General features: G+C 38.6%; 1 protein-coding gene across 4 annotated transcripts in view; it reads right to left on the reverse strand.

Moving 5' to 3' along the window:
* Positions 1-27719, reverse strand: part of GAREM1 (GRB2 associated regulator of MAPK1 subtype 1) — a 201465-nt gene that overhangs the window by 140294 nt on the left and 33452 nt on the right. Inside the window, exon 1 of one of the 4 annotated variants that reach the window (XM_053206538.1) lies at positions 5248-9316. The exons of the other annotated variants lie outside the window; for them this stretch is intronic. The gene's annotated coding sequence lies outside the window, so the exon portion shown is untranslated. Of the gene's footprint in view, positions 1-5247; positions 9317-27719 lie in introns of those variants that run through there. 4 annotated transcript variants of the gene reach the window in all.

Raw genomic sequence — 27719 nt, forward strand, 5'->3', positions numbered from 1 at the left:
ACCCTACACAAACATCCAGAAATCTACATTGCCTAAGATCCCATCTTAAGATGAATATTCTATTCGAAGGCCCAAAGACTGTAGTCTTGGGTTCTAAGCAAGTGAAGGAGTTGTTGTATTTTATGCTTTATGGTTTACTATGAAATCCCAACAAGAAGAAAAGGAATTAGAGATTAATTTAGACAAAGTACTAAGTGCTAATGATGTCAAAGAACTTCATGAGGAAATCTAAGCAAAAAGGAATGCATGAAACAAAAGAGAAAGATGTTTAAAACGAGAAAAAGAGATTAGGGATATATTATTACCTTTTTTTCCAATGAACCCTTGGACAAAGGATTCCTTTTTCAACAGACTGACCAGGAATAATAGACGCCTGCTGTATGAAACAGAAGTATGCCTACTTAGGTCAAATCTGAAATGTTATGCTCTGAAATGGTGAAACGAACCTAACATTTGAAAGATAAGAATTCTATGCCAAGTGATTTTTGGAAAAACAGGTGAGCAATTGTAGTATTTCCTCAAACGTTTAAAATACATGAAATCTAGCATGGTGCCTGGGCACATACCATGGAATCACATTTCTGGCAGGCGAGGAAGGGGACTCAGATTTACATCAGAAAGCCGACACGGGAGAACTACTGTTGGGCAATCCATAAAAGACGATAACTGACATTCCTCTCTCAATAAGTCTCACACATCCAATGTGTCCTCCAGTGTTGGACAGTGAATGTAGGATGATGCATTTGGTTGGTGTGATGTATGTACTTATCGCGCTGTGTGTGTGAGGAGATGTTCACACCAAAAAAAGGCACTGAGAGAACCAGACAAGCAAGGCAAGCATTGTTTTGGGATCTCCCCAGACATCGAGCTACCTGAGAGGGCAAAGGCCAAATCACCAGGCACGTTTCTCCCCTTCACTGTCCCCAGCCTTCTGCTTCCACTTATTTAAATGAATTTATAATATGTTAAGTGGGAGGCAGTGTGAAATCTCAAAGATAGCCTCAAGTTTGGAACCAGATTTAGGTAATTGTGGTTCTAACACTCACGAACCGTATGACCATGAGCAAATTACCTAATTTCTTTGAGCAACGGTGTTCTCACATTTACGATGATAGCAATAATACTAAGTAAGTTGAAATGATTGAAGGGGAATAAATATAAAGAACTCGGGATAGTACCCTGTAGATAAAAGGCTCAGGAAAAATAGGACTTTGGTTTTATTTTCTTCTTCAGTAAGTGTCCTTTCCCTTATTAGCCTGACTCAGGTACACAATACAGTTTCTTTGTCCAATGAGAAAATACTCCATGATGTACAATCATTTGTACTTTATGCTTCACTTCTACTTCAACAAAATAAAGGGATGGTATTCACCATGAAAACATAATGTTAAAGCTAACAATTTTATTTCAGAGGATAAACTGAGCCATGGGTCAACTTAATGGGATTTTCATTGTCATTTTTTAGTTTCAAATTTGATTTAGATCCCCTTGAATTTTATTATGTGACAAATAAAACATACAATATTAAAGAATCAAATTTAAAAATGATTCACTGCCATAGAAATTACACCAGAAGATATATTCTTTTTTTAAAAGTTTATTTTGAGAGAGAGAGAAACCTTGTGCACAGCATGGAACCTGACGTGGGGCTCAAACCCATGAACCATGAGATCATGACCTGAGCAGAAACCATAGTCAGACTTCCTAACTGACTGAGTCACTCAGGCACTACAGAAGATATATTCTTAAGAAAAAAATCTGAATGACGTATTTGGCAATTTTTAGAACTTTCTCATATTAAGGGATTTCCAAAAATCCCGCACAGCCTTAAAACAAAAAACCAAACAGGATTTTGGAAAAAGAGAAACAAAGATTTACACATATGCCACTGCTGATATTCTCATCATGTTTCTAGTATCAGTACACAAAAACAGTGAATTTTAATATTCTCTGTACAAATCAAAGAGAGTTAATAAGAAAAATACAGATAACACCCGAGGTTTTAGTTTTTCCAGGTAAGTTGCCCTGAAGGCAAGAGCCACGCCATACTTTGCCTCTATCACTTCAATATACAAACAGAAAAAACTTCAATATGAAAGAACACTCCCATTAAAATCTAGACGTAAACAAAGACTTAAGAAAAATCAGATCACCAAATTTTATAGACAGGTCTATAAAGATATAGTAGGCTTAAAACAAATGCAAAGCATGTCTGATAAGCAAGGTGCAACTTCTCAAAATAGAACTGGAAAACAAAATTTTAAAAATCTGTTCTTTCAAAAAATGTCAAAACCTCAAAACCCCAAGCACCAGTAGTTTACAGACACTGACCTGAAGACGTCATCAATTAAATTGGTACTGTGGTTACCTACATCCCCTAACCAACTATACTGCTTACAGATAAATTATTAATATAATTTTCCATGGGAAAATGTAACAAAGAAAACTACCTTGACATCGAATCCTCTGTATACAGGGCCATCTAAATACATAATGTGAGACATGGAATATTTAGCTGACTTGAACAGAGGTAAGATACAGTTGCAAGAGTTCAAGTGTATTACCTATACTTTTTAAAAATAAAAAATTTTAGTGGACCAGAATTATGTTGGCAGGTATAGATAAAAAAAGTCTGTGTTTGCAAAGTTTAAATTATGCAAATTTAATAACATCTTAAACAGGTTTTCGCAGACATTGACAAGTAAGGGATGAACAGCCTCAACACATGGGCAGGGGGCAGGGACAGGGTGTCCCTGACCAAGGTCTGACAGCGAGCCACTATGTGAAAGTGACCAAAATGAGTCAAAGTGTTATAAGCTTGCCCAGATAGACAGATAATTGGAATCCATTGCAGCGTATGTAAATATATTAGATTTTTCTCAGATAAGGGCAAACCTAATTAAAGAAATTTACCTCAATAATGTGGATACATTAAAAATGAATAAAAAAAGCCTGCTACTCCATCCCCTTCTCCCTTCAGGTCTAAGAAATTTAAAAAAACAAAACAAAACTTTTTTTGTTTTTGTTGTTGTTTTTTTTACAAATTATCCAGTAGACCAGCATCCAGAATGTTATTTCATGACTTATTAAAACGAGAGACTATTTCCTTCCATTTCAATGTTTTTTTCTAGATGCAAGAGAAATACTAGGTAGAGGATCCAAATGTAACCAAAGAGACTAAAATAGAACTATCACACACATATAATCTGTTCTTTTCCCCAACGTGAGACTGTCACATTGAGATGCTTTCTTCTTGGCATGCTTACAGACTTCACTGGTGAGATTCCAATATCCATGACCAGTCAACTGTCCCTTGTTGCTGTGTACTACAAACACCCACCGGCACATTCCACACATCTCCTTCTATTCTAGGTCCCAATTCCACCTCTGCTATGGCAGAGCCACATACAGCTCTTTTGCTTACTTTCTATATGTGAAATGGGAACAGACCCAGTCCAATGGATAACACGAGAAACATCTATGGTATAACATCACCAAGAATTATGTCATTAAAATGAAAAGGAACGGAAACTTTAAGAATGATACTTGAACAGTATAAACATGGAGAGATTAAAGCCTTCCCTACTTCCCTCCCAGAGGATGAAATCTATACCAAGAATCCCAGTAAGACAGAACCAGTAAGACTGGGCTCAGGTTTTAAAAGAGAAAAGGAAAAAAGAAATTGGAGTCTCCTTAATTCAATGCAATATTGGCTATTAGGAGAACAAATGGAAAACATACCAATGCGAGCTTGAGAGACGGTAACGCTGCAACTCTGAAGACTAATAATTAACATCAGTAGAGAGAAATGGAGCAAGGGAGAAGTATTAGTTTTCTATTGCTACATAACAAATTACCACAAATTTAGCAGCTTAAAAATTGCACAGAAATCTTGCATTGCATGGCTGGGTTCTCTGCCTAAGCTGAAATCAACTGTTGGCTGTCCAGGTTCTCATCTGGAGCCCAGGGTCCTCATCTAAGCTCATTCATGTTGTTGGCAGAATTCAGTTGCAGTTGTAAAACTGAAGTTGTGTTCTTGTTGGTTTTTGACTGGAGACTGACCTCAATTTCTAAGGGCGCTCACAGGTCCTTGCCTGCGGTCCCCTCCTTTTCTGAGCAATGGAGAACCTGTCTCACATTTGAATCCCTTTCATGCTTTGAATTATCTCTGACCTCACTTCTGTAACCAGCCAGAAAAAAACTCTCAGTTTTCAAGGGCTTGTCTGATTAGTTTGGGTTCACCAGGGATAATCAAGTCAACTGATTAGGGACCTTAATTACATCTGCAAATGCCCTTTGCCACATAACATGACATAAACTAGTATAACACCAGGGGGTGGCAATCAAGGGGCCATCTTAGAATCGTGTCTACCACAGAAGGGAATATAGAAAGGAAGCCAGTTATTCCAGGAGAGAACAGATACAGAATTTAAGTTGAGTGTTATGGGCAGACTTTGTGTTTAAACATTAAATTCCAAACAGATTTTATAGCTAAAAGCAATAAAAACTTACACTTTGAGATAACAGGTATGAAAACAGTTGTTACCTTGCCCCAAGTGAGTGGAAGAGCCAAATAAGAGTGCAATTCAGCTTTATTTTTAACATCTCAAGTAGGCCACAAGCACACAGTTCACTTAGACTTGAGATAAACAGAATCTTACAATCAGATAAGTTTCATTGAAAAAAAGAATATAGCAAAAACTTATCAGTCTATACGTAAGAACAGAGTTTTAAGTAATTTCCAACAATTTTACTTGGGTTTTAATCTTTTTTAATTTATTTTATTATTGTTTTTTATGTTTTATTTTTTTATTTTTTTATTTTGAGAGAGAGACAGAGTGTGAGTGGGGAAGGGGCAGAGAGAGAGGAAGACACAGAATCTGAAGTAGGCTCCAGGCTCTGAGCTGTCAGCACAGAGCCTGACCCGGGGCTCGAACTCACAGACCGTGAGATCATGACCTGAGCCAAAGCCGGATGCCCAACCGACTGAGCCACCCAGGTGCCCCTACTTGGCTTTTTAAAGTTAACTGAACATAACTGTCAGAGGTTTAAATAGTTTCAAAATTAATACTCTGTGTATGATGTTTAGGTCTCCACACTTCTTTGCTATGCTTCTTTGGCTGTATTTTTAAACCCTAGATTAGAGGGGGGAAAGAAGAGAGGGAGTTCTTTTTTCTGAAAAGGAAGTGCTTATTACTGACAAGAGGGGAAACATGTACTTCCATTTAAACTCCTGGGCCTCCCTACCTCTTAGGATGATGCCTCCTGCTACCAATGGGCATGGGCTCCCAGTGATTCCTCTGTTCTTTGGATCCCATGTTCCTGATCATGTCGCCCTGGCTAGGGTTGAAACCACCATCTTGTTCATCCAATTCAAAGGACCATCAGGCAACCACACTCTTGGAAAAGATAGGCAGAGAACATTTCTATTTTAATTGTAAATAAAATGGAATGCAAAGTTGGATGCAAGAGAGATGCTAGTATTTAATCACTCCCGTTTTGTAAACGTGGATGTTATATGCTGTGGAGCTGTCTTCATTACAAAAAATCCAACAACTTTGGGGTTCCTTGGACTATTCCCACTCACGCTGATAAAGGAGTTCCTTCCCCAATATATGTGCTGCATGTACCTATACAGAGATGCAGAAGGGGCATAAAGTTCTACCCAGCCCTTCAGATAGAGGATGATGATGAAAGGGTCACTAAAAACAAATTCAGCTTCGCCAATTCACTAGTTTGTCCTAATAAAACTAGTTGTAGTTAGCGTTATACATCACTGCCAAGCACAGACCCATCCTGAGCTCCAAGTCCATAGTCGACCCTTGAAGGGTTAACTGATAGGGTCAGAGATGACCCTTGAAGAACACAGGTTTGAGCTGTGCGGGCCCATATATAGGTGGATTTTTTAACAGTATGGTACTATAAATGTATTTTCGTTATGATTTTCTTTTTTTTTTAAATGTTTTTATTTATTTTTGAGAGAGAGAGAGAGAGAGAGAGAGAGAGTATGAGCAGGGGAGGGCAAAGAGAGAGAGAGAGAGAGAGAGAGAGAGGCAGAAGATCTGAAGTGGGCTCTGCGCTGACAGCAGAGACCCCAATGGGGGGCTCAAACTCACAAACCATGAGATCATGACCTGGGCCGAAGTCAGATGCTTCACTGACTTAGCTTTGTGATTTGAATAGCATTTTTTCTTTAGGTTACTTTATTATAAAAATACAGTAAATAATACATATAACCCACAGAGTATGTGCTAGTCAACTATGTTATTGGAAAGGCTTCCAGTCAACAGTGGGCTATTAGCAGTTAAGTTTTTGAGGACTCAAAAGTTATACAAGGTGTTTTGACTGCACGGTGAGGGATCAGTGCCCCTAACCCTCAGGTTGTTCAAGGATCAGTGGTATATCCAAATGCCTTCTGGATGCTACCAGCTGAATGCCCCACAAGAACCTGGAAACTTGGTATTTTCCCAAAATTATCATTCCACCAGATGCCTCTGGTCCTCCTATCTCAGTGAGTGGTATCTCCAACCTCCTGGTCAACCTAGCAGTCATCATCGATGGCTCTTCTCCCTTCATCATCTACATCCAACTCTTCATCACATCTTACAGATGCTTACTGATTCAGAGGCAAGACAATATGGCGATTACAAAGTATGGACTCTAGAAATAGATTGCTTTGGTTCACATTCCCAAACTGCCCTCACTGGCACCAGGTTATTTAATGTCTCTGTGCTTCAGTTCTCTCATCTATAAACACAGATAATAATAATAGTGCCCACTTCATGGGGCTGTTGTGAGGATTCAATGAGTTAGTAAATATAAGGAACTTAAACCAGACATCTGGTACCCTCAATAAATCTCAGCTAATATCATTGTTGTCATTATTGGAACTCAGTGACTCTCAGCTCCATCCCCTTCTCTACATCCCTTCTGCTCTGGGCTTAATATAGGTTCCCACAGTCCTCAGTAGTAGTATTCTGAGGGTCTCTGCCAAGATCCTGGGCCCTGTAATCTAGCTTCCATTCTGTTGCCATTAGAGTCTTACAGAAGCAAATCTGCTGTCATTATTATTCTGTTTGGAAACCTTAATTGCTCTTCACTGCTCAGAGAAAAAGACCAAACTCCATAGGATACAGTATGAAACCCTCCCTGGGCTTCCACAGCAATTACACTAGGAAAGTCTGAGGGCCAAAGAAGGGCCGACAGATGAAGAACAGCACAATCCCCTTTACTCTCTATCTTGGCTCTTCGTGGTTTTGTCCTCACTCTTGTCTTGTTGCCTACAACGCCCTTTCTCCATGGTGTTCAAACTAGAAATTTGAGAGTCTAACATGCCTCTTCTGCCTCTTTGCAAGGGAGCTGCTCTTCCTTACTTTCTTAAAATGTCTCCTTAATGCTTAGGATGGTCTCAAGTCCGTACAGACTTTCCCAAGCTAGATACACATTACTTCAGCGTGTCATCTGCCTCTAATAGGTGACATAAACAGAACTACCAGAGATTCTCTGCAGCAATCTCCTCAAGGTTTCTGTCCGTTCCTCGGTATATGCTTCCTTGTACATAAAATGGCCGTACCATCATCCGATAAGTAGGAAGGACATAAATCCTACTCCTTCCCAGCCAATGGGCAGTTGGAGTAGGTTGTTAGTGGTAACTAAGATTATTATAGTAATTAGGAATATAAGGAGGTCTTTAAAAAATCGGTTAATGTATGGATCTGTGTGTATGTATCATATTGAAAATTCTATGATTGATCATGTAACGAAGAGTGCCACGGGTACAAAAAGTCTTGAAGTCTTTCCTGGTGCATCTCTCCTATTTTCCATTCCACGGAGGCAACTGCTTCTGTTACTCTCTTGGCACTCTGCACACATCTTTCCCAGGGTCCTTCTAATTACAGTGACATTTCAATATTTGTGTGTCTGCCTTCCATGCTAAGCTGGGAGCTCAAGGTCTTGGCAGCCCAAGTACTTAATACTGATGCTCAGTTTACATTTGCTGAATGAACTCCTGTGTAACTGGCATTCTGTTGTCATTTTCCACTCTTCAAATTCAGGACGAGTGTCTTACCATGTGACACTATTTCTTACAGAACAGATTTTGGCATATAAAAAGTTTTCTCAGAGTCACAACAAAGGGATTCTGCTGCTACACTATCCAAATCTCAAAGCTTATCAATTCCTGGCACAGACTGTTAGGAGAAACTTAGTGCAAAAATATAGACTAATCATGTGAGGCAAACCACTTTTTTAAAACAACAATTTTGAGTGGAAGAGTAATAATTAAAATTGAAATCAAAGAATTTTAGAACTAAAAGGAGTCCGGAGAACCTAATAGCCAATTGCCTTCACTTTCTAATTGAGGAAATGTACACAGGGTCCCCAATCAGGTATCAACATAAGAGTAGAAGCAGACTTCCTGTTTTAGTCTTAAGCCACTCTACCCCTCTTGCCAGATGCAAAGGAAAACTGTGTTGCCTATTCTACAAATGTGATGCTCGGATTTCACACAAGCACATATGCAGTTCACCTAAATCGTGTGTCTCAGCATAGTTTTAAAGCAAACCCAGCTTAGACGAATTCTGTGAAACAACAGAAAGACAGACAGCTGGTTCACTCAGATCAATGGAACAGAATAGAGAATCCAGAAATGGACCCACAAATGTATGGCCAACTAATCTTTGACAAAGCAGGAAAGAATATTCAATGGAATAAAGACAGTCTCTTCAGCAAGTGGTACTGGGAAAACTGGACAGCGACATGCAGAAAAATGAACCTGGGACCACTTTCTTACACCATACACAAAAATAAACTCAAAATGGATGAAAGACCCAAATGTAAGACAGGAAGTCATCAAAATCCTCGAGGACAAAGCAGGCAAAAACCTCTTTGACTTTGGTGACAGCAACTTCTTACTCAACACATCTCTGGAGGCAAGGAAAACAAAAGCAAAAATGAAGTATTGGGACCTCATCAAAATAAAAAGCTTCTGCACAGTGAAGGAAACAATCTGTAAAACTAAAAGGCAACCGACAGAATGGGAGAAGATATTTGCAAATGACGTATCAGATAAAGGGTTAGTATCCAAAATCCATAAAGAACTTACCAAACTCAACATCCAAAAAACAAATAATCCAGTGAAGAAATGGGCAAAAGACATGAACAGACACTTTTCCAAGGAAGACATCCAGATGGCCAACCGACACATGAAAAAATGCTCAACATCACTCATCATCAGGGAAATACAAATCAAAACCACAATGAGATACCACCTCACACCTGTCAGAATGGCTAACATTAACAACTCAGGCAATGACAGATTATTGGTGAGGATGTGGAGAAAGATGATCTCGTTCGCACTGATGGTGGGAATGCAAGCTGGTGCAGCCACTCTAGAAAACAATATGGAGGTTCCTCAAAAAATTAAAAATAGAACCACTATACACCCAGCAATTGCACTGCTAGATATTTTCCCAAGCGATAGAGGTGTGCTGTTTTGAAGGGGCACATGCACCCCATTGTTTATAGCAGCACTATCAACAATAGTCCAAGTATGGAAAGAGCCCAAATGTCCATCAGCGGATGAACGGATAAAGAAGATGTGGTATATATATACAATAGAGTATTACTCAGCAATCAAAAAGTATGAAATCTTGCCATTTGCAACTACATGGATGGAACTAGAGGGTTTTATGCTAAGCAAAATTAGTCAGTCAGAGAAAGACAAATATCATATGACTTCACTCATATGAGGACTTTAAGATACAAAACAGATGAACATAAGGGAAGGGAAGCAAAAGTAATATAAAAACAGGGATGGGACAAAATTATAAGAGACTCTTAAATATGGAGAACGAACTGAGCGTTACTGGAGGGGGTGTGGGAGGGGGGATGGGTTAAATGGGTAAGGGGCACTAAGGAATCTACTCCTGAAATCATTGTTGCACTATATGCTAACTTGGATGTAAATTTAAGAAATAAATTAAATAAAAATTAAAAAAAAAAGAGGCAGACAGCTGGTTTTGAGGTCTGAATGCAGAGTGTGAATCCTGCCACAGCACAAGTTGGTGATCCTAGTTAACTCACATTAATCTTGAAGGTAGTTTTCATACTCAAATGCGAACAATGGTGCCTGTTTCATAAATTGTTGTGAGGATTAAATTAGAACATCGATGAGTGCATTCCATGAATCATAAATGCCACACAATTGCTATATATTAATAAAATGAAAGGTTAGGTATTAGTTTACACTGCATTTGTTTTTTAGCACTGAAAACTCATCATGAGTTAATTATTGTTTATCCTTATGCCTTATATCCTCTCTTTTTTTTACTCTGGCACTTGCTCTGCTCCTTAGAACTGCACTAGCTCCTAAGTAAGAAAGGAAAGGTAGGTATTACCTGAATATGCAAAAATTCAGGTTTTTCCCTAGGCTCTACTGGCAGTGACAAAATACAAGTATCTTTTTAAAATAAAGCCACAAGTATATAAATAGTCAAAACTGTGTAACACAGATTGCTACTTATATTCAGACAGACTAAAGGTCTCACACAATTTCGATGTCAGTGAAGACTAGAATCATCAGGGTATCAATGCAAGGGGCATTAGGAAATCATCTAAACCCTATCTTTTCTTTAAAGCATATTTAAGTGAGAAGCCTAACTAGAATAAAAGTCATAAATTACACTATTTTACATTTCAACACATGTTAATTATTTTATAGGTTGTACCTGACTATAGATTATATTTGTCTATTAAGTAGAACTATGTTTGGATGTCCCATGGAACATTCATATGCTAACTTCATAGGTTTCATACGCTAAAATCTATGACAAATTAAACTTGAGATAAATACTTAGCTTGTGACTTTGAAATAGTACTACAAAAGTTTTCGCCAGTTATTTTTCCCTTTGGACATTAAATCTCACTGACCTTTATTATATTTGCCTATGTATAGATACATAAACCTATAAACACACAGTATAACTTCCACTTGGATTCCATTTTTAGGGGGGAAAACGTAGTCACTTAAGATTATAAACTAAGATAAGATACTGGGATAAGATCAAAGCCGAGAAAAGGAAGTGATTGTGAATGCGTCCCATGTTACATATCAGCATTGCATGAATTTGGTTAATATAAATCAAATGACCAGGGCCTGATACATTTCAAACCAACAAGGCAAAAAATTGGATTCTGAAATAGCACCCACGATATATGTATTAGAAACCAGATAACATTATTTTCTCTCAGAATACATATTCATACATACCGACTAAAATTTTAAAAATAAAGTTTTAAGCATGCCTTTATACTGCTATCAAGTTACATATAAATAGAACTTGTAAACATCAGATGTTTTACCCACTTTCCTTTGTGAAACATCCTTATAACATTCCCTTAATTCAGCATGTTGTCAAATAGTACTTATTAAGCACTATTCTCAGTAAATGAAACAGAACAGTCCCTTGTTCTGTGTCGTAATTTGGCACAGACAACGTCCACACAGGCCAGCCTTCCAAAGGGTATATCAGAACTGTTCTAAAGAAAGATCACAACAGTAAGGCCCAAGAAAAAGGCACTTAAAATTCTGTACCAGTCCCAATTTAGTGTTTGTGATTGAGTAAAGTGTCAACCAAATGATCACTCAGCTCCTCCACTCCCCTATTTTTACCCTACTGGATTGGCATACGTTAATTAGTTACTACTCACTTATATATTCCACTACAAATGTGCTTAGGAGTTTCTATATATTTCGCTTTTAAACTCTATCAACTCGGCAGCTCCTACCTTTTTTTAAAAAGAGAACTTTCCCCATATTTAGTGATAGGAAACAGTTACTATACCAATTTACTACACTATATCATGGCACAACATTTTTTTTGGAGACTTTTCCCGTTAACAACTGTGAAAACTTCCCCAAGAAAAGAATTTCTATTTTTAAATGGAATTTTCTTGTTTGAAGTGATGATGATTCCAAGTGATGATGATTCTGATTAAACACTGGGGGGAAAAAATCTGCCTGAGTAGTCTGCTAATTGCTCAGGGCTAAGTCTCTTTCAGCGACTACAAGAGTTTGTTTTGTGTTCTGTACTACCTTATAATCTGGAGAAGAAAGAAGAGAGTTGGGGAAGCAAAAGAAAGAGACTAACACCCATCCATCCATCCATCCATCCATCCATCCATCCATTGTATCCAAGAAATAGAGAGTACCATATAAAGTGCTACTTTAGGGCTGAGATTTTAAGTCAGAGATGTTCGGGGAAGGCATGTAGCCGACTTCATAAGGACACAGCGAGCCAAGAACCCCGGGCTGTCGAGTCCAGTCAAAGATGTATAGAACAGCAGGTCTGACCACAGATTTCGCGCCTTGCTCTCCTTTGCAAGAAGCACTTCTAAGTCTCTGTGAACCATTTCCCTTCAGTTCGCAGTGAGAAAGGACACAACTGCTCAGCATCCTCATCAGTACAACCCTTCACATATTCGAAGACAGTTACTAAGTGGCCTCTTGAACTTCTCTTCAAACGAAAGATTCACAACTCCTTTACCCCTTCCTCATGGGCCTTAATTTTTAATAGTCCTTTGGTTCCTTCCATTGCTCTTCTCTGGATCCTTTCCAGTTTCTGTTCTTTAATGGTGGAGTCCAAAAGAGAAAATAAAATGTTCTACTAATGGCTTGGCCCACAAGGGGCAAAGCAGGATTATTTTACTATTCTTACCACACTGTATTCTTTTATTGATATTGAAATGTGAGTCCCAGGACCTAAGGTAGAACACACACGGCTGCAATTCTCACTTCAACCTCTACTTCACTTTATTGTATGCAAGTTTGTTCTCTTGACTTCCTCCTGTGTCATGGATAAATGCATCACTATTTTCTTTTTTTTTATAAGGAATTTATCTTTTAATTCTACTTAGAGCTTTCACAATTTAATCAACTCAATTCAATAATACCTGAATAGCTATTGATCTTGCCACTTATTCAATCAGTTCACTTCTAAGTCTGTTACCCTCACTGACCCAACTTCCCAGGAGAGTTCCTGGGAACTACAAGTTTTGGAGAGCCATATACAATTGCCTCTGCAAAGCAACAAAGTAGGTATCAAATAAAGTAGGATAGGGGCTTTTCATTGGTGAAGAAATTAAAAATTTCTTTATTAAAAATTCCTTTATTAAAAATTAGTACTAATTACCATGTTGTGAGCAATGATTATTTTCCAGGAACTATGATAAGTATCGTTTTTAAAGACCAGTAGCTCTATAAGCTCTTTTCTCTGAATATACAGATGAGAAAGACTACAGCTCAAATTAGTGAAATAATTAGCCCAGGGTCACCTTGTTTGTAAATGACAGAGCTGGAGAGAGAATCAATAGTGCCTGCCTTCCAGAGTTGGACATGGAAATCAAGAGCTCAGTCCTCAGTTGGTGATATGGAAGGTAGCTGTGGTCTGGGTGTTAACACCAATACCACCAGAAGAATAAACAGAAAAACTGATAGAAGCAGCATGCTTTCCACTCATAACCACACATGGAAATTTCTACTCCAAAGCGCTGTAGTATTATATTCTGTCATGTCACAAAAATTAAAGTCAGGCATATGGAAGTAAGTGATACTCTGCATTTAAATGAAGCATCTAACCTTACAGAAAAACTGGCATTAAACTCACTTAGACAACTAAAATGACTCACAAATATTTCCGATTTTCTTTCCAACCATAAAAAATGTGACCTTTCAAAAATGCCACATCATTTACTGATACATTAAAGTTATATTTTCTAAATTTGAAAATTAAATTTCTTAGGTCTTAAAAAAATTTCAACACACAACAGCATGTGGAAAGGGAAGGAAAGGAGTCCAGTACAATTAAAAAAGTTACATGAAAGATTATGACTATACATGGAGGGAAAGTATATTAAAGAGTTCTAAAAATGGTGATGGATTATGTAAGAGGAAAAGGAAATCATCCCTTTAAAAAAAATAATATCATTAGAAATGCAGTGATCTCTGAGATACAGAGCAGTCACCGGGAGGAAAATTGTTAGAACAGTATGATAGCTTGAGAATGAAACGGTTGAAAAACTTATCATACTTGCAATTTGATGAATTTTGTAACATTCCTAAAGGCCACACACCATTAGAGGTTTTAATTATAATAAGGAGGCAAATTTAAACATCGTTTTATAATAGATCACTTTGGGGGAGTTGTCTAGTTTAACCCCTCACCTTTAAATGTCACTCTTCCTCGACAGAGGAAGAACCCTAGACGTGACATTTGGACTCCATGCCCAACTTCCCAGATACAGCTGATTGGCTCATGGGTGGATACATCACTCAAGATGAACCAGTCAGAACATTTCCCATCTTTTCAATTCAGCCCTTTCCTGCATTCCTACCTTTGGATTCCATGAGACTCTTGTATTCTTCTCTGATAAAACACATTGAATTTGTTTTTATCATTTGCAAAGCCTGGCAAAATTTTACATTTTCAAAACCATTTATACAACAAATTTTGTCTCTTTGTGCACTGCCCCATCCCCTGAAAAAAGTAACTCTCAAAAAACAAAGACTGCAATGATCACTTCCTTTCATTAGAGGGGAAAAACAGAACAAGGTCAAGTTTGGGGATCTCGAATCTAGTGACCATATTGCCATTAACGATCTCCATGAAAGAATAAAGGGAAATGCCCCAGTTCAAATTTGTATTCACCATTAAGCTTTACGTACACAGTAACAATGAAGTTAATTAAAACAATATATCATTCTATACTAGCTATGAGAAATTTATTCCTCTTGGACCTCCCCAGTGATATTCCAAGTCATTTAGTGATTTTGACAGCAATGATCAACCACTTAGGATTATTTCTTTCATGAGAACCATCATATAAATAACAACTTCAGCATTCTGGATAATAATGTTCACCTGCCCAGAATCACTGTTACCAGCACTCAATGACCAAGCCTAAACCTTTCTTCCTAACAAAACAAATCCTTTCATCAAAGGTAGACAGTCACCTCAAAAGGAGAGGTCGCATGCCATTCTGAATTCTGGTGCTGCCATGATATGTTTGAACATTGCAACACAGTACTGTCAAATTCTAAAAGTGAATTCAAGCTGTAAAGATAGGAGTTGAGAGAAGCCAGAGAGTGCTTCAGCTCACCAGCTGTGTTTCCAGCCTGGGTTCTTGATAACATTTTAATCTATGCTGATAAAGGACAAGTTACATCTTTAATGAAAAGCACTGATCCAACCAGAGGTCAACTTTAATTCTAAACGAACATCCTTTCCAGTTCACCCTTTTTTGGTGTGAGGGAAGAATGATATTAATTTTTACTGCTGTTGGCCTAGAGTATGCATGGAAGAAAGCAAGAAAAAAAAAGATACATACTTGGCCACTTTCTGCATACCAGGATTGGTTAAAATATTCATAAAAGACCCCAAATCACGGTTTGCCATGGATGTTCCAGTAACATCCAACTGAGGAACATGGTAAAGCAAGAATTTCATTTCAAAAACCATGTCACAGTATATCTTCATCTGAACTCTGAGGTACAGTGGATGTCATGAAATTTTAAAACGCCTGGTGCTCTTCTGTTGGCAAAAACATCATAGGCCAAATGTCACAGCGTAATCACCAATCAAGTCCTAGAATACTGTTTACATACCAGTACTACAGTACTCCCATCAGAATGGATAACAGTTGCTGCTGAGTGAGGTCAAACTCGAGAGGAGGGTAGTTAACTGGAAGAAACAAGGAACACTGAGGTATAACTTTGCATGCCTTCACACCCAGGAAACAGACCCAAGACAGCCATGTTGGAGTGTGCTGGTATTTCAGGGTCTCTTAAAAATGTGAAATCCAACCTTTAAAATGTTGTCTTAACAAATGAATCTGACTATATTACAAATGAATGGTATATATAAATACAGTGAAGGCATGTAAGGAGCTGACCCAGGTAGCTTTGGAGGCAGTGTTTCTGACTTGGTATTATAATGTTAAATAAAAAAAGACCTATACACAAATATTGTACTCTAATGGCAAAATCTGTTTCTCACAGGAATGTGGGCTTAGAAACTCCTCTTTCTCACTTCTCCACAAACACACACACACACACACACACACACACACAGGTTGAACAAGCAAGGGGGCCTTAGCCTCACTGGGACTCTCAGAAGAGCCACAGCCTTCCTGGATTCCAGGTAAGATAGAGTAAGAAATGCCACTCTGTATCTCCGCTGAATCCAATTACAAATCTTGGACAGAATACACAGAACAGGATTCTAAGGACTTTGAAAAATAAGTGATCAACAGGCGGACTGGAGAAGGGGACACGATTTTGACACAGCAGAACACCGAGGCTTCAAGCAGACTAACGGCAGTGGCAGTGGTAGCAGGAGCTGGGCAGGTCCCTGAAATTCTGAGGAGCGGAATCTTCTCCCACCAGAGAAGTGGTGGTCCCAAGAGGATGGGCAAATCCTTGCTGCTTTTTTGTTTCCCTATCCTCTTGCAACATGGGCAACTGGGTACAGGTGCAATCCTGAGAAGTGCAGGGCAGACAGGAAAAACTAGAGTTTGGAATTTTGGGGCTAGTAGACTGGGAAGAGTGCCCCCAGGAGCCAGAACATGGCAGTGGAATCACAGAGGGAAGGGGGCTCAAGAGAGCCATTCCATAAAGTTGTAAAGAACTCACGGGCTCACCTCCCAGCTGCACGTGATCTGAATTTCAACAAACTACCAACGCCTTGAGAAATGAACCGGCTAAGGGGTGGGGCATAAGAGGTCAGATCCAATTATCACAGCAAAGGCTGTGAAAACTGAACTGACATTGGAACCACAGCCCACAAAGGCAGGTTGAAACCTGTTACCTGAACCCAATGTGTTGAATGCCTGCTAACACAGAGCAAAACAAAAATCCATTTTCTGCTTAAAATTTAAACAAGACCCTGAGTTTCAGAACACCTAACAAGTTCAGATTAAAACCAAAATTACTTGGCATACAAACAACCAGGAAAATTTCAACTTCCAAGGGAGAAGACAGACACCAATTAAAATATTGGAATTATGAGACAAAGACTTTTAAAGCAGCTGTTAAAACTATCGTTTAAGAAGTAACAGTGAACACTCATTAAACAAATAGGTAAAAAGTCTCTGCTCTCCCCCTAAAAAAAAATAGAAAGATGGAACAAACAGAAACCTTGGAACTGAAAACACAGTAACTAAAATCAAATATTAACTGGTAGATTCAATAGCAGAATGGAGATGACAGAAAAAAAATCATGTAAATCTGTAGATAAATTAATAAAAACTATCCAACAGAAAAGGGAAAAAAAAGACTGAAAAAAAAAAAGAACACATTCTCAATACCAAAATGTCTAATAACTTATGTCATCAGTCTCAGAAGGAGAGGAGAAAGAGAATGATGCCGAAAAAGAAATGTTTGAAAAATGGCTGAAAAGTTTCAAAATCTTGTAGATATAAATTTACAGATTCCAAAACCTCAGCAAATACCACACAGGATAAGCTCAAAAAAATCCATGCCCTGACACACACAAACTGCCAAACACTTAAGAGAGACAGAAATCCTGACAGCAGATCAATTATAATGACACACTACCTAAAAACACAATGGCTAAAATGGTTACTTACTTTTCATTAGAAATCATGGAGACCAGAAAGAGAGCAATATTTTTCAAGTCCTAAAAGAACTGCCACCCAATGAATTCTACATCCAGCGAAAATACTCTTGACAAATGAAGATGAAATAAAGACATTCTCAGAAAAACTAAGAGAAAATTTGTTGCCAGCAGATCTACTCTTAAGAAAAAAAAAAAGGTAAATAAAGTTCTAAACAGAAGGGAAATGGTACCAGAAGGAAACCTGGAACATCAGGAATGAAGGAGAGCAACAAAAATGGTAAAAATTAGGTAATTATAATAACTATTGTTCTCCTCTTAATTTCTGTAAAATATGTCTGATGGCTAAGTGAGCAAAAAATTATAACAATGTGTTTTGAAAATCTCATTGTATGTTGAGCTGCTACTACAGCAGTGATTAGTAATGGTAATTAAAAAGCAGAGTGAGATAAACCCAAAACAATCAGAAGGAAGGAAATAAGAACAGAAAATTTTAAAATGTTAAAAAGAGGAAGGAAATTAGAGCAGAAATCAGTGAAATTAAAAACAGAGAAACAGAGGGGGGAGAAACCAATGAAACCTAAACCTAGTTCTTTGAGAAAGATCAATAAAATTGATAAATTCTAGCCAGACTGACTAGAAAAAAGAAAAAAATTATCAGTATCAGACAAGGACGTATCAATAAGACCCAGCAGGCATGAAACGGAAAACGTAACACTTAAAAACAATTCTACACGTGTAAATTCAACAACTTAGATGAAATGGACTAATTTCTCAAAAATCACAAGCTACTGAAGGAAAACAGATGACCTGATTAGTCTTCTGTTAAATAAATTAAACTTGTAGTGAGAAAAATCTTTCCCGAAAATAAATCCCAAAGCCCGGATAGTTTCATTGGCAAATTCTACCAAACATTTAAAGAAGAAATAACTCCAATTCTATAATTCCTTTGAGAAAACAGAGGAGAAGGATACTTCCTAACTCATTCTATGGGGCCAGAATTACCATGATACCAGAACAAGACAAAGAGAGTACAGGAAAAGAGAATTACACCAATATCCTTCATCGACCTAGAATTTAAAATCCTCAATAAAACATTAACATTAACAGAAACACATTATTTCCAACTGGAGTGTATGCTGGGAATTCATGCCTAGGTTAATATTTGAAATCAACAATAGGGCACCTGGGTGGTTCAGTGGGTTAAGCATCCAACTCTTGGTTTTGGCTCAGGTCATGATCTCACAGTTTGTGAGTTTGAGCTCCGCATCAGGCTCCATGCTGCCGGTGTGGAGCCTGCTTGGGATTGTCTCTCTCCCTTTCTCTCTGCCCCTCCCCAGCTTGCTCTGTTTCTCTCTCTTTCAAAATAAATAAATAAACTTTAAAAAGGTTAAAAAAATATTTGAAGTCAACTAATATAATTCAGCATATCAATAGACTGTAAAAATATACAACCCACACGATTATTTTAACTGATATAAAAAAAGCATTTCACAAGATCCAACACTCATTCATGATAAAAACTTTCAGCAAACTAGGAAAAGAAGACAATCTTTCTAACCTGATAAAGGACATCTATAAAGAGAAGCCAGAGCTAATATCATACATCATAGTGAAAGAATACATGATTTCCCTCTAAAATCCATTGAGTACAAGGTGAGGAATCAATTCTACCTACTTTTATTCAACATAATATTGGAAGTCCTAACCACTGCAATTAAGGTATGAAAAGAAATAAAAAGCATACAGATTGGAAAGGAAGAAATAAAATTGCTCCTAATTGCAGAGAACAAATATCTACACAGATAAAGAATCCACAAAGGTTCTTAGAATAAGAAAGGTTGAAGAATATTAAGTTAACTCAAAAGTCAATCACATTTCTGTATTGTAGCAATGGACACATTGGAAACAGAAATTTTAAAATATAATATCACTTTCAATAGCTCCCCCCAAAAAAAACCCACTTATATATAAATCTAATAAAACATGTATAGGATCTCTATGTTGAAAGCTACAAAACCTTTGAAGGAAATAAAAAGAAGACGTAAATAAATGGAGAGACACAGCAGGTTCTTGCATTGCAAGACTCATTATAGTTAAGAATATCAATTCCCCCCCAAAATGATTTATAGACTTACAATCAAAATCCTGGCAAAAGTCTGGTTTTTGTTTGGTAAATACAGACAAGCTGATTCTAATATTTATAGGGGAAGACAAAGGAATTAGAACAGACAAAACAATTTGAAGTAAAAAAATATATTGGGAGTCTCACTACCTGATGTAAGACTTACTATCAATCATGACTGTGGTATTGGTGAATGGACAGCTACAAAGATGAGTAGAACAGAACAGAGAACCCAAAAATAGACAGATATGGTCAACTGGTTCTTGATAATGAGAGGTAGTTTCTATATTGGAAAAACAAGTCACAAATAAGCAAAAGAGGGAGGTTAAAATGAACCTTGTTCTGGAGATCAAGCAGAGGTTATACAAATGGACTCCCCAGGTCATATACAGATAGATATGGAAGTATGTAGAGATGTATGTGTGCACACATTTGTTTACATACAAATATTTCTAAACTCTATCTGCTGAGAGACATGGAAGCAGCGACACTTCCAGCAGCAATACACATACCTTCATTAAAATGAACTAGGGCTCCTTGGAGAACTGGATTCCAAGGCTGAGGCAGAGAAAATAGAAAATGAGTCTGGAACATCTTGTAGTGTCAGAAAGTAAGAAATGCCTTAAAAAAAAACATGGAGGCACACTGAAGGACACAGAAGCCAACATGAGAACTCCCTATGGCCAAAGTTAGAAAAATTTGGGCAACAAAGTAAATAGCAACAATACGAGATCATAACACAAAGGATAAAACAAATATCTGAGTCCACGCTGATATAAATTAATGTCCGTATATAAATAAATGAGAGAAGAATCCTTACAGAAGAATTCTAATTCATAAATGTAGAAGTGATGAGGGAAATAGGAAACCACCATTAAAACACCACTGTAACATTGCTGCTCGCAAGATCCACAGATCTCAAATGAGTGCGTAATGTGGAGAAAAGGGAACCTTCTTGCACTATTGGTGGGAATATAAACTTGTGCAACCACTTTGGAAAAAAAAAACAATATGGAGAGTCCTCAAAAAATTAAAAATAAAAATGTTCTACAACCCAGTAATTCCACCAATGGATATTTACCCAAACAAAATGGAAACACTAATTCAGAAAGATACATGCACCTCTATGTTTACAGCAGCATTATTTACAGTAACCATGATATGGAAGCAAACCAAGTGTCCATTAATAGATGAATGGTTAAAGAAGGTGTAGTGTGTGTGTGTGTGTGTGTGTGTGTGTGTGTATTTACAGTGGAATATTACTCAGCCATAAAACAGAATGAAATCTTGCCATTTGCAACAACATGGGTGGACCTAAATAGTATTATGCTAAGTGAAATGTCAGACAGAGAAAAACACCATATGATTTCACTAACATGTGGAATCTAAAAAACAAAACAGAAGAACAAACAAACAAAAAAACAGAATCAAGGGGCACCTGGGTGGCTCAGTTGGTTGAGCGTCTGACTTCAGCTCAGGTCATGATCTCACGGTTTGTGAGTTCAAGCCCCACATCAGGCTCACTGCTGTCAGTCAGCACAGAGCCTTCTTCGGATCCTCTATCCCCCTTTTCTTTCTGCCCTTTTCCCATTTATGCGTGCACTCTTTCTCTCTCTCTCTCAGAAATAAATAAACATTAAAAAAAACAACAAACAGAGTCAAATACAGAAACCCAAACTATGGTTGCTAAAAGAAGGTGGATGGGGGCAAGGGCAAAATGGGTAAAGGGGATTAAGAGGTATACACTTCCAGTTACAAAATAAGTAAGTCACAGAGATAAAAAGTACAACACAGGGCATATACTCAATAACATTATAATAGCGTTGTTTGGTGACAGATTACTGAGTGATGCACAGAATTGTCCAGTCACTATGCTGTCCACCTGAAACTAACACAACACAGTATGTGAACTATACTTCAACTTAAAAAAAATGAGTGGGCAAAAAGAGAAAGAAGATATATGCACAGTCTCAAAGCATTTCCACCCAAATATTTATTCATTACACAGGGAACGATAGTAACTTTATAATGCAGAACCCTGGGAAACACCACTTTCCCCAAGTGATGAAGGTTGGCATCACCTATAATTAGCTATATCCACATCATGTACCTCTGACATAACATATTGAGAACACCATCTCCATAATACACACAACTAATCAATCTAATCAAAAGAAAATACCAGACAAACCCAAACTGAGAAGCATGCTACACAATAAATGACCAGTAGTCTTCAAAAGTGTTAAGGTCATGAAAGACAAGGAAAGACCAAGAAACTGTCACAAATCAGAGAAGCCAAGGGGACAGAACAACTGAATGTAATGTTTTAAAAAAATTTTTTTTTAAAGTTTATTTATTTTTGAGAGAGACAGAGAGAGAGACAGAGTGCGAGTGGGGGAGGAGCAGAGAGAGGGAGACACAGAATCTGAAGCAGACTCCAGGCTTGAACTCACAAACCATGAGATCACGACTTGAGCCAAAGTCAGATACTTAACCAACTGAGGCACCCAGCCACCCCAACTGAATGTAATGTTGGATCCTGGATTAAATCTTGGAATGGAAAAAGGACAACAGTGAAAAAAAACCAGGTGAAATCCAAATGAAGGCTGTAGTTTAATTAATAGTATTGAACAAATGTTAATTCTGTAGTTTTGGTAATTGCGCTATAATAATTAGGGGAAGATGAGCTAAGGGTATATGGGAACCCACAATACTATTTTTGTAATTCCTATGAATCTAAACTTACTTGAAAACACAAAGTTAAAAAACAAGGCAGCAGTTTTGTTTCTAACATTTGTAGAAACATTTCACAGGCTTACAGGATATCCCACAAAGTCTATTTAACCAATAATGGATTTTTTTTTAATATATGAGGAGAAATCAGTGTAGTTATAATGGGAGTAATTAAAGATAATGGTAACACAGGAGCGCTTGGGTGGCTCAGTCAGTTGGGTGTCCGACTTCAGCTCAGATCATGATCTCACAGTTCGTGAGTTCAAGCCCCACGTCGGGCTCTGTGCTGATAGCTCAGAGCCTGGAGCCTGTTTCAGATTCTGTGTCTCCCTCTCTCTCTGCCCCTCCCCGCCGCTCACATTCTGTCTCTGTATCTCTCAAAAATAAATAAACATTAAAAAAAATTTTTTTAAAGATAATGATGACACAGACTAAAAAACTGTTTAACATGTTGCTACATAATGAGAAGCAGTACATTTAAAGAGACAGATGTTGTTATAGATGTACAACTTCATGAAAGCATTTAAAAGTTAATGTGCCCTTGGGGCGCCTGAATGGCTCAGTTGGTTAAGCATCCTACTTCAGCCTAAGTCATGATGTCACAGTTTGTGGGTTCAAGCCCGGTGTTGGGCTCTGTGCTGACTGCTCAGAGCCTGGAGCCTGCTTCAGATTCTGTGTCTCTATCTCTCTCTTTCCCTCCCCTGCTCATGCTCTGTCTCTCTCTCTCTCAAAAATAAACATTAAAAAAAAATTAAAAAAAGAAAGAGTTAATGTGCCCAACTTCACAAGGGAACCTGGAAGGGAGAGAAAGACAGGGATGAGTGAGGAGTGTCAAGTCCGAATTCCTAGGGTGTACCAAGCCCAGTTTTACGTGCTTTTCATGCATGAGTTTAGACAATCTTTCTTACTACCTTGTGAGGAAGGTATTGCTGGCCCTGTTTCACACATTAAAAAAAAAATGTCACTGAGGTCTTGTGGCTAAGGAAGTGGCAGAACCAAGTTTTGGTCTCAGGTCTGATAAATTTCAATGGCCCTTTCTCTGAATGTACTGCATCTAATGAAAACGTAGTAAGGCTCTTCCAATAAAGGGCACGTCTTCAGCGGCTGAGAAGGAAAGGCACCAAAGGAGCTGAGGATCATAAAAGAATCAAGACAGAACGAGTCAAGTGTTAACTGATAAAAGAAGGATGCTAGGAGTGGAAGAGGTTTTAGATTCGTGCCACCCACATGAAAGCCACAGGTTTGGGGGATGGGAAGGGATGTCACAGATGCCGTGCAGAACAAGCCTGCAGAAGAGCTGTTCTCCAGAGAACCTCTGAAGGTCAAGGAAGTAGAGCAACATGGAACATGGAGCCAGTACAGCTTTGCACTCTCGCAGTTCCTGTCGCTCTGCTTTCCTATTCATTCAGCGTATGCGTGTGTGTGTGTGTGTGTGTGTGTGTGTGTGTGTGTGTAACTTTGATTGTTTTATACCCCAGTAAGAATATGCCATATATTTACTTACATCTTTCTAACATAATACTTCAAATTAACAGCTGGAACATAAATTCTGAGTAAAGGTTTATAAAATTAAAGCAAGGTCTCTTTTTTTTTTAGCCAAATATCGATGTCATTTCTTATCCAACCAGTTAACCTGATGAAGCAGCTAAAGTCCAGTGTGATTTCTGGAACTTCAAACTGCTTTCATTATTAGGACCGTTTAAATGCATCACCTTAACACATTTCAACAGCTTCCCTTGAAATTTATTTTTAAATTAAAGCAGAGCAGGAAGATAACAGTTTAAGAAAAACCCATTATTCTGATGAGACACTTTCAGATTTATAATTGATGAAATCTCACATGTGAGGACTTTTATTAGGCTGAATATGTAACTGTGGGGTACTGAAAGGGCAGAGATTTGGAAGACAGAGAAACAGTTTCAAATCCTAGCTGTGGGCCTTTAAGCAAGATGTCTTTTGAGCCAACAGATGTGAAGCCTACTTTGAAGGTCCTCATGGAATTAACCAGAAATACCGTGTATATCTCAACCCTGCATCTGCATGTAGCAAGCCTTTGAAAGAAAAGTAACCGTATCACGTGCTTCTTCATTTCACACGTGGGCTTTAAACCATTATAATGATATACAATCATTCAAATGACAAAAGTGACAGCTGGGCAACAAACACGTTGAACCAACCAAAGCAATCCGTTCTGGTTAAAATAGCACCAGACAGAGGCGGGAGACATGGGCTTTAGTTATATTTCAACTACTGCTCAGCCAGTGACCTCGAGGTGAGTATGCAACCTCTTGCACCAGCCTCTTCTTGCTGTCTCCTCCATCATATGAAGGGGACAGGTTGGGACGGTCCTGGCACTTCCTCCTAGCATCAAAGTCCATGCTATACTCTACTGGCAGGCTTGGAAAAGAGTTGAGTGAGAGAAAGGGATAAAAACTGACAGATGTGAGTTCTATAGGGAAAGGAAGAAGGAGGAAGCAATTTGCCTGTCTGCAAGCATTCCACAGATTACCCCAAGCTCTTTGGGTCTAAAACTCCACAATCAAAGATGCTGGTGAACATAGACTTTCCAGTAGTTATAGGCCAAGAAGAGAGCGAGCATCAGAGATCACGAAGGTCCATGATGATCACACCTTCAAACAGGTTGCCGGGTGGAATGTTCCAGAAAAGTCGAGGCCATCCCACCTCTGTGGTGAGGACAGATTTACCGATAGTCAGACAGCAAATGGGGGTGGGGGTGGGGGTTACACAGGAAAGTAGGAAAAAGAATGATACTTCAGTCGCTATATTTGCTTCCATCTTAAAAATTAAATACATATAATCAAACAGATGTTTTAAAGAACGTTTCAGTTTTAAATTTGGGAATGCACTTTTATTCAGTTCCTGTGCTCTTCACATTCTTAAACTAAGCAAACTGAACTTACTTTTACCCAGTGTTTATTACCTTCATGCTTCATCTAAAATTGACTGGATTGGTCTCTTTAAAATAGTAAACTAAGAACAACCAAAATTCAGCAGTCTTAAATCCTAGAATAAAACAGTTTATTGAACAAACTGCTGCTTCTACCAAAAATGTGAGGAACATGTACCGACCCCTTCCGTCCCCTATTTCTATATTCTTTCTTTCTTGCTTGGAAAGGAATGAACTTCAGCTGCCATTTCTACACACAGAAAAAAATAAGGAAGAAGGCCTATAACATACAATGAAATAAGAGACCAAAATAAACATGCTTTATCTGGCACAGAAAGTCTGTTTGCTCTGGTCTAGGCTCATGTGCAAGCCAGCAGTCTTGGGATGGCCACCTGCCCTGTGCATTTAAGGGCTCCATCCGTGAACTTCCTTCCACGGTCTAGCTATGCCCTCACACTCTCCTCACTTTGGCCCCCTGCCTGGCTTCCTGATGACTGCTGGCTAGTGCTCCTCCAAGAGGCCCCTTGTGCCCTAGAGGCAGCTGAACCCCTTAACAAACTCACTCTTCCCCTCAGGGAGCCTGACCTCCAGCTGAGAAAGAGGGTCTGAAACAGTGACAGCCCTCCATTCTTTACTGGACCTGGAACAAAAGAGTATCAGGAACAAAAGCCCATCAAATCCTCATCCTGATAAGTGACACTGAAACATGACAAGGAACTGACTGTGAAGGATTTGTACGTTTAAAATGGAAGTTATCTTTTATCTTTGGGCAATTATCTAACTACTGAATCTTAGTTTTCTTATCTGTGAAGTGAAAACCAGAATAGTGCCATCTTACAAGATGGCTTTCACGATCTGTATGGCTACCAGTAAGAATCTAGAAGTAATTATCACTGGGGCGCCTGGGTGGCTCAGTGAGTTAAGCGGCCAACTTCGGCTCAGGTCATGATCTCATGGTTCATGAGTTCAGGTCCCGTGTTGGGCTCTGTGCTGACAGCGCAGAGCCTAGAGCCTGCTTCAGAGTCTCTTTCTCTCTCTCTCTCTCTCTCTGCCCCTCCCCCTGCTCTTTCTCTCAAAAGTAAATAAACATTAAAAAAAAATTTAACACATGAATAGACACTTCTCTAAAGAAGACATCCGGATGGCCAACAGGCACATGAAAAGATGCTCAACGTCGCTCCTTATCAGGGAAATACAAATCAAAACCACACTCAGATATCACCTCACGCCAGACTGGCCAAAATGAACAAATCAGGAGACTATAGATGCTGGAGAGGATGTGGAGAAACGGGAACCCTGTTGCACTGTTGGTGGGAATGCAAATTGGTGCAGCCACTCTGGAAAACAGTGTGGAGGTTCCTCAGAAAATTAAAAATAGACCTACCCTATGACCCAGCAATAGCACTGCTAGGAATTTACCCAAGGGATACAGGAGTACTGATGCATAGGGGCACTTGTACCCCAATGTTTATAGCAGCACTCTCAACAATAGCCAAATTATGGAAAGGGCCTAAATGTCCATCAACTGATGAATGGATAAAGAAATTGTGGTTTATATACACAATGGAGTACTACAGGGCAATGAGAAAGAACGAAATATGGCCCTTTGTAGCAACGTGGATGGAACTGGAGAGTGTGATGCTAAGTGAAATAAGCCATACAGAGAAAGACAGATACCGTATGTTTTCACTCTTATGTGGATCCTGAGAAACTTAACAGAAACCCATGGGGGAGGGGAAGGAAAAAAAAAAGAAAAAAAGAGGTTAGAGTGGGAGAGAGCCAAAGCATAAGAGACTCTTAAAAACTGAGAACAAACTGAGGGTTGATGGGGGGTGGGAGGGGAGGGTGGGTGATGGGTATTGAGGAGGGCACCTTTTGGGATGAGCACTGGGTGTTGTATGGAAACCAATTTGACAATAATTTCATATATTGGAAAAAAAATAAGAAAATAAAAAAAAATTTAAGAAATTATCAATAAAGTAAGTGTTAAACTTCACAAAGTGACTAATCTGGAGGCACGATGTCCCCCAAGCTTGAGCTTCAGGATGGAGGACAGAAAGATAAAAAGCATGGCCCTGACTTTTGTCCCCCACCCAACACACTCCCATTACGTAAGGACTCTTGGTGGGGTGGGGGTGGGGAGGATATATTGTGTGGGAAATGCCCCCAGCTGATCCCTAATCCCACACTCAACCCTGCTTTACACAAAGGTGGGATATCTAAATGTGACTAACTTTTGGCAACTTTATGGGACAGACACTATTATTTGCAAGACCACGAGTTTAAGCTACAGGACTGCCGAGAATCCTTCTACAGCTCTCTG

This window comes from Acinonyx jubatus, chromosome D3 (genome assembly GCF_027475565.1).
Source record: "Acinonyx jubatus isolate Ajub_Pintada_27869175 chromosome D3, VMU_Ajub_asm_v1.0, whole genome shotgun sequence".
Taxonomy (NCBI): Eukaryota; Metazoa; Chordata; class Mammalia; order Carnivora; family Felidae; genus Acinonyx; species Acinonyx jubatus.